At 39.1% G+C, this 8,889-nt stretch overlaps 1 protein-coding gene across 1 annotated transcript in view; it reads right to left on the minus strand.

Annotated features, from left to right (window-relative positions):
- Positions 1 to 8,573, minus strand: part of MAP3K13 (mitogen-activated protein kinase kinase kinase 13) — an 84,765-nt gene extending 76,192 nt beyond the window's left edge. Inside the window, exon 1 of the mRNA XM_006084826.3 lies at positions 8,324 to 8,573. The gene's annotated coding sequence lies outside the window, so the exon portion shown is untranslated. The remainder of the gene's footprint in view (positions 1 to 8,323) is intronic.
- Positions 8,574 to 8,889: the final 316 nt, after the last annotated feature.

An 8,889-nucleotide genomic window follows, 5' to 3' on the forward strand; every position in this document is an offset into this window, starting at 1 on the left:
CTTTTCAATAGTTAGCAGGAAAAAGAGAAAGGCTATTTATAAAGCAATTTGCGGCAAAGGCAGTTTGACTCTTACAAAAGCCAGTATCAAAGGCATAAATTTCAGTTAAAGGAAATCCTTATCAATGTAGATAACCTTTGATCAAAGGAGAGCAGGTGCTGTTTCACTGTGTTATGGCAGGAGCCCTGATTGGAGACAAGATCATTACACAAAACATAAAGGATCATGTGATTGTTTTACTTTCTCAAAAAAATCTACACAGGTCTTCAGGTCTCTGAGAATATTAAAGGAAGAGATTAGGGCCTCGCTTTAATAATTGACATGAAGCAAATGTTCAGTTATTTTTTATTAGATAAACAGATGGAAGGAATTCTGTTACAAAATGGCCAGAAATGGGGGAATGGCGGGGGGGGGGGGTTAAGGAAAGGGGAGCGAGAACCTAGCAAAGCAGTACAATTTCTTTTCAAATTGGCTTTTGACCCTAGCAGCTGCAATATCAGGTGGGTATTTCCCAGGAGTTTCTGTGCTTAGCAAAGGTTTTAAATTAGTCTGTAATTTAGATCTAGAAGTAGTGACTAGAAATATACAAAGGTAGTTGTATCTGTTTGTTCTTGGTGTATTTATTATATGAGAGGAAATAATTGGTGAGTAATGAGTAAAATGCTTAATCTCAGTTTCATCAAAATATTATTTTCCCTGAAAAAAGCAATCATGGCTTTGTATTTTGGTGCGCTTGATCTCACGAGTCTCAATTATCCACGCCTGTAGACAGCCTAATGTGTCCCATTGAAGGCAGGCCTGCTCACAACTAGAAATGCAGGCACAGTGCCTCGGGGGTAATAAGAAGCCTCAGTGGGCTTATTTTGCAAATTGAGCCTTCTTTTGTAATAGCAACTGTGACAGCCCTCCTTAGGACTCTAACAGAGTCTTTTTCAGTCTGGGTCCCAGGTCCACTTTCTTTGGTTGAAGGTGGAAACTGCTGTCCTGGCTGCCACCTGCCTGAACCCATTAGCCATCAGCTCAGCCACAGTCTCCCTGAGCTCTGCCTCCCTTTTATCCATCACCTTTCTCCAGTGCTTTGTCTTTGGCTATTTCCTAAGCCCTTTACCCTTGGAATCTAGAATTCCACTAACATATCCTCCTAGTACTGTTCAATTCTACTATTACCCTCAGCCCAGGAATTCAGAGTACAAATAAGCACATGGAAAACAATTACCATCTGCCAGTGGGAAGTCCTACATTGGAATCTGGTTATATTTTAAAGTCTGGTTATTACCAAGGTCAATAGGCAAAAAATTTTAAACAATTAAAATTGCACAGTTACTACACATTCTCTTAGATTGCCCTGTAATATATATTGCTTTTTGCAAGATGTTTTCATCACACTGCCACACATATACTAGTAAATATTATTACTAACTGGAACCACTCTATGAATTTATTGTAGATGTTAGGACTAGTGTTAGCCTTCTCTGCTTGACTATTTATACAAATAACAAAGGATATGAGGAAAATTCTAGACTGATTAACACAAAAATGAAAAGTAAGTTTTCTGTTTTGCAATATTTTTAACTTATCTTTTTTCTTTGACAAAATCTGCAAACTCAAAACACCAATCCATCAACCAACTTGTTATTTGGAGAATTCTGAAAAGAATAATTTTTTTGAAAGCTAGTAACTCTCATGCAAAATAACAAAATCTTAATTTTTCAAAGACTGGTTATACACACTCATGGATTTAATGGGTCTTCATTTTCTTATTTACTGCAGTCTTCCCTCCTTCATCACACTCCAGCCTGAATTAGAGAATGGTAGGAAGAAGTGAGAGATGGACAGAAAGAGCCAATATGGTGAATTTTGTTTTTTAGTAGCACTAATAAAAGTCAGGTCAAGGAAAAGTCTACAACAGATAACCAAACTGAGGTTATTAGATAGATTTTCTGTTGCCACATCCCATAGTAGTCCAGACTCCCAAATCACTCATCGAATGAAAGCTCTCTCTTGACTACAAAGAACAACGGCAAAGACAGATGACATTTATAATGGGCATGTCTAAGACGGCAAGGTCAGATCTCATCAGGACTCTATTTCCTGCTTATGAGGAAGTCCCTAGGCACTTCTGAAAGTGATTTAAGCTTTTTATGTCTCACCCAGATATCTCCTGACCTTCTGACACTTTCTCTGCCTCTTCAACTATAGCAGCATCCATGGGGGTTGAACTACAAGGATACTATGAAAAAATTGGAGTAAAGATAGATTTTAACCAAACTGTCTTAGAAATTGTCACTTGCCTATTGACCTTGGTAATAACCAGATTCCAAGAACCCTACCATGTTAGAGTTAGAAAGGACATTGGAGATCACGAAAAACAATTTCTTTACCTCGTATATTAAAACCAAAGCTGAGGAAAGAGAATTGTCTTGCCAAGGGTGTCCTGAGACTACTCCATGGGCCCTTACAGTTTTAGTCCAATTCTTTCCTCATTGCAGCATTGTGCCTTACAGAAAGTAAACAGACGACATGCTGAATTTATCCATTATTAATATAAGTCATCTTCTAGATAAAGAAAAAAGGCAGGTAAATGGTTGCATAATGGAACTTCGTTATTTAAAACTTTATTATGCAATTTACTCTCTGTTAAAGATGGCGCATGTGAATCTCCTGCTAAAGTGTAAAAAGCAAAAGAAATTTAAGTGTCTTCTACATGTCTACTCTGGTGGTTCTCTGCCCAATTCATGTGGGAACTAGACACATGCCCCTCACTATCACTCACAATGCAGTGATTCTCAGTGGTGACATTATGAAGGACACCCCCACAGACACACACACACCCACAGACATACTGAGAAGGATCTACTAATAGGGCAGCAAGCAGAGTTTCAAAAAGTCTCCCAAACACCACCCTCGCCCTGGCCTCCACCAATGGAAAATGCACTAATCCCCAAAAATGGCGTCACACAATAAACCAATGTTTCAGAGTGTCTACCCTGCCAGGCTTGGGGTATAAAGTGGTGAACAAAAAGTTAATACTAAATATTAACCTCGAGTTTCAGTACTTAGAAGACACTATATATCCAAAATGCCTGACTTGGTCAGCCACCAGCCCCAGGGTTAGATGGTTCCTTAATTTCTTTGACTATAGAAAGACTATACAAGGAAAAAAAATTCCCTTTTTTACTTTACTGCATCTCCAGCACTCTTTATTCCCTCCTACTTTTATTTTTCTCCTTAACATTTATCACTGTCTAAACATAATTTATTTATTCATTGTTTGTCTTTGTCAATAAAAAAAAGCTTAAGAGGGCAAGAATTTTTGTCTGTTTTCTCCACTGCTGTGTACCCGGTACTTAGAACACATAGTAATTGCTCAATAAATATGTGTTGATTAAATGAATGCCAACACCTCCACACCTGCAAATTCTATTTGATCTATCCTCTTTTCCATCATGGTCTCCAAGCCATTCCCTTCAGTCATTCTTTTTTTTTTAATATATATTTTTATTGATTTCAGAGAGGAAGGGAGAGGGAGAGAGAGATAGAAACATCAATGATGAAAGAGAATCATTGATTGGCTGCCTCCTGCACACCCCCAACTGGGGATCAAGCCCACAACCCAGGCATGTGCCCTTGACTGGAATCGAACCCGGGACCCTTCGGTCCACAGTCTGATGCTCTATCCACTGAGCCAAACCAGCTAGGGCCCCTTCAGTCATTCTTACATGCCTAGTATATTGGCCTTCCATCCTCTTAGATTTTTTCCTGCCAGCTGCACCTAGGCAGAGTATAGCCAGCCTAGGATCCATGATGAAGTATCACATGATATACTTCTTTTACCCCCACTCTCTTATCTCCCACTATACCTACTGTGGCAACACTTATCCCTATATTATCCCCACAATGAAACTTATCTTGCTCTTTGTTCAGTCCAGAGCATTTCTAGAGAAAATCTAAGATTCATGCTAATGACTGGAGCAATAACAATTCTTGATTAGGACTCAATAATGCTCAAAATCCATGCTAAACAGAAGAAAAGGAATGGGATTAAAAATTAGAGCTGAATTTGAAAATGGGGCATGATGTGCACTACCTGGTGTCTTTGGCTGAGTCAGACCTATTCTGAACCTATTTTCTTCTCTGTGAAATGGGGGTAATAGTACCTACTTCATATTCATGAGCGTTATATTTTAAATGAAATAATGTATGTGAAAGCTCTTAGCAGATTTATAGCATGTAGAAGGTGCTTAATAAATGTTAGCTGCTACTCTTCCTTCAATTTAACATATTTTACTAACCTTCAGTGATGCCCTCACTCTTTGAAAATGACTAATTCCTACTTAGCAAGAAAATTCATGCTTTCTGGTATGAACCTTCTTAATTTTCCTCTCTCCTCTCATTTCCATATCAGAATTCTATGTCTTCAGATATCCTCTCTCCTATTCTTTTCTAAGACTAGCCCTTTGTCCATGCCAATAGTTTTCAACCATGGCTGCACATCAGAATCATCTGGGGAGCTTTTCAAAACTGCAGGTGTCTGGGTCCATCACAGACCAATTAACATGAATCTCTGGAGGTGGGAGCTTGGCATTGGTATTTTTTTCAAGTTCCTAGGTAAGGTGACAAGATAATTCAATAGGGGTTGTGGGTGGAGGTGGGGGAAGAACAGTTTTGTGTTTTTTTTAAAAACAATTATTGCTGGAAATGGATGGATATCCTCCTTCAAAAGAATGAAATTGAATCCATGCATAAAAGTGAATTCAAAATGGATCATAGACTTAAATGTAAAAGCTAAAACTCTTAGAAAAGAACATAAGAGTAAATCTTCATTACTTTGGGTTAGGCAAAGCCTTCTTAGATACGACACCAAAAGCACAAGCAACAAAGAAAAAATAGATAAATTAAAATTTCTGTGCTACAAACAATATCAAGAAAGTAAAAAGACAACTCACAGACTAAAATAAGATATTTGCAAGCTATATATTTTATAAAGAACTTGTACCTAGAATATATAAAGAATACTTAAACTTAATAATAAGATTAATAACCTAATTTTGTAAATGGGTAAAAGATGTAAATCAACATTTCTCCAAAGAAGAAATACAGATGGCCAATAAGCACATTTCCTGAAAATGTATGGCTATCATATGACCCAGCAATTCTACTTGTAGGTATATAACCAAGAGAAATAAAAATGTATCTTCACACAAAAACTTGTTCACAAATTTACACAGCAGCATTATTCATAACAGTCAAAAAGTGGAAACAAGTCAAATGTCCATCAATTGAACGGATAAATAAAAATGTGGTATATTTATAAATGAATATTATTCAGTAATAGAAAGGAATGAAGCACTGATATATTCTATAATATGGAACTTTTAAAACCTCATACTAAGCAAAAGAAGCCAGTCATAAAAACACATATCTTGTATAATTTTGCTTATATGAAATGATTAGAATAGGCAAATCTATGTATAGAGAAAGCAGATTAGTGGTTGCCTAGTGCTGGGGTGCTGAGGGGAAATGAGGAGTGACTGCTAATGTGTATGGGTTTCCTTCTGCAATGATGAAAATGTTCTAAAATGATTGTGGTAAGTGTTGAACAACTCTCTGATCATACTAAAAACAGCTGAAGAGGAGAGAGAGAGAGAGAGAGAGAGAGAGGGAGAGAGAGAGAGAGAGAGAGAGAGAGAGAGAGAGAGAGAGAGAGAGAAAGAAGAAGAAGAAGAAGAAGAAGAAGAAGAAGAAGAAGGAGGAGGAGGAGGAGGAGGAGGAGGAGGAGGAGGAGGAGGAGGAGGAGGAGGAGGAGGAGGAGGAGAGAGAAGAGAGCAAGCAAGTGAGCATCTCTCCCAGGTAAAGTCTGTTTGCAGAGGCCAGTTTCTGAACTGCAACACTATAACACTACATCTCATGTGGTAACTTACCTTCTAGAGTCCTTAGGGGTAAAGATGGCATCTTCTAAATCTTTCCCCAATATCCTTAAGGAATAATACCCAACACAGAGCAAAAATGTGATATCTTTAAAAAAAATTTTAAGTAAAAGAGTGTTCTTGGGAGAATGTTGTTGATTTTAATTAAAATTGCTAGAGTCAGGCTGTCACCTGGCAGAATTGGTCATGTTGGCTATCTCGATTCATTTCAACCCCCCAAGTAATTAATTCAGCTGCAGCCCATAGAGGGAGGGTAGGTAGACAGTGTAAACCCAACTGACCGGTTCTGCCATCCAGAGATTGGTTGCTTCGTCATATACCAGTGGATGTGGCCTCCGGCCCTTAGGAACCATTCTTTTGACAGTTCCCCAGGACATGGCTCTGGTTTGACTGACTTTGTTTACTAAATAAATTAATTCCTACTTCTGGAGCAGCTTCAATTTTTAAACAGAAAGCCATCTATTGATAGTCACTGATACACAGGATTTTATTGTTTGATATTAAACAATTAAGAGTTATTGTTTTTTCCCCTACAAGTACACTATACATGAAAATAAATATAAACTAGAATACAGACACTAGGAGTGGAAGAGAGGGAGATTCTATAGCCACTCTCAATCTTAAAGAGATAGTTTTACTTTACCAAATCCATAGTGCAGACTGCATTTCTTGCACAAAATAAAACTCTCTCTTGGCAAAATGTATATAAAAAACAGAGTCTGATCAACATTTCTTAAGATGAGTTTGATTATTAAACACATTATTTTCAAATTCTAAGAATTCAGTCTTTTGATCTGGCAGTGAGCTAATAGATTTCAATAATTTAAAATAACTTTAAAATTGCTTCTTTCAACAAAGTCTCTGGAGGTACACATAAAAATGGAAATAAATCTAGATGTTTACAAGTATAGGAAACAATGTCATTTGTTTAACCCAGCCCATAAAAAATAGCAAAATAGGAAACCATACTTGTCTGAATATAGGACAAAGATCTGGTTCAGAATCAGGCAGAAGTTCTCCCTTCTATAACCCTCGTGAGTTTAATTGCACTCAGAAAAACAAAATGAGCGAGGGCAATGCCAAGATGGGAAGCAAAAGAGAATTCTAAATCCTCAGGTAATTTTGAAATGAAATGAGTTTACAGTTGGAAGATTCCCCAATAAGAAAATTCAAAAGATATCATTAGAGCCATAATTTAGAAGCCTTGTTTCATGAGAAAAGATTGGAATATGAAATTCTCAAAACTAAGTATTGATTATACAAGGTAAACATGACGAGGCTCGATGATAAGACATTTTGCTTCCTCTCTCCCTGGAAAGGACAGTGAGGTCCCTGCCACAGACTAGAACATAAATTGCTCAGAGTGAGGCAGTTGGAAAAGGCTATTAGATTAATCGGACTGAGGAGATGCCCAAAGGCAGAACATGTCACAATGTCACCTTTCTCTTCTTTACTATCACAATTTTCACCAGAATAAACCAGAGCTTTGGAAAACAAATTCAATCACAAACACTAACTTTTTGTTAACACTCTGAGCAAACTATCAAACCAACTTCATACACTGAACACATCAGAACTTGTCCATGTTTCCCAAACACCATGGAACAAACTATTTTCAGTATCTTGGAAAAATAGTCACGTGCATTTCTACACAATATAATTATGGAACATACTAAGAAACCATTTCTTAGTTTTCACGAAAGGATAGTAAAAAGTCAGAATTTAAGGGTAATTCCCCTTTTGCCTCTGGTGCAGGCTTTTAGGTTTTTGAAAATATAAATAAAATGTACAGAGTGACAGGAAGAGCTACAAATACGTATAAATACACCACTCCAGCTCCCATAATAAAAGCTTTTAGGAAAAAATGGTTGGGCAAGTATTCATCTTCCCCAAATTGCAATCCCAGGATATTGGTTGTCACACAATTATGAAACAAAGGCAAGGTGAAGGGTGAGAAACAACAGAGAGGACAGCAGGAAGGAAGACAAGTGCTCAGCAGGCTGGATCCTGCTCCTTCTAGCTGGCCGGGCTTTCCCCAGCACCTTTCTGGTATCGGTTCCGGGCTTTTCCTCCACTACAATCCACATCATCTCTCCGAGACATGGATCTCTCTTAAAGGAAAGCCAGGCCAGCATCCAGAGGTAACGTGCAGAACCGTAAATGAAAAATGTCCACGTCTCGCAGGCAGACAAGCCAAGGAGAGCCAGCTGTCAGTTTCGGACGCCGCTGGCTGTAACGGGGTTTCGGGTTTCTCTCTGTCTCCGTCGGTCTGTCCCTCTCACCTTGTCTCCCTCAATAATATCAGCTTCCTAATCACCTCAAATCACAAATACAGTCTCCATCTGTCCTTGTATAATATATGCCGAGGAAACAGAAAAAGAGAGGGCGATACTCACAACAATGAAGAATTCCTACACATGTCGTTCCATTTTCTTGCATCGAAAAGATGAAAGGTTAATTTAAAAAGCCTGGCAGGATTAGAGCGCTGAGGGGGAGGGGAGTTCCGCCCGCACCATCCAGCAGCCCGCCGCACAGGAGCCCGCAGGCTTGCTGACGTCACAGATTCATGAATGGATGTAAATTGGGCTGCTTTAGGATTCCGCACGGACTCCGCTGTGGTGTGTGCCCTGAAAAAGAAAGGGAGGGTCCAGAGCAGTGCCGGCCAATGGGCTTCGGGCGGGCATGGCGTGCCTCCTCCTAGAAGGAATCTGGTCACAGAATAAACAGAGCCCGCCAATCAGGCGTCTGCCACGGCCTCGGACAGACTGGCAGCTTGAGGAGGAGTGTGTGTGTGTGTGTGTGTGTGTGGTGTGTGGTGTGTGTGTGTGTGTGTGTGTGGTGTGTGTGTGGTGTGTGTGTGTGTGTGTGTGTGTGTGTGTGGTGTGTGTGTGTGTGTGTGTGTGGTGTGTGTGTGATGTGTGTGGTGTGTGTGTGTGTGTGGTGTGTGTGTGTGTGTGTGTGT

The sequence above is a fragment of the Myotis lucifugus genome, unplaced genomic scaffold (genome assembly GCF_000147115.1).
Source record: "Myotis lucifugus unplaced genomic scaffold, Myoluc2.0 scaffold_14, whole genome shotgun sequence".
NCBI classification, from domain to species: domain Eukaryota; kingdom Metazoa; phylum Chordata; class Mammalia; order Chiroptera; family Vespertilionidae; genus Myotis; species Myotis lucifugus.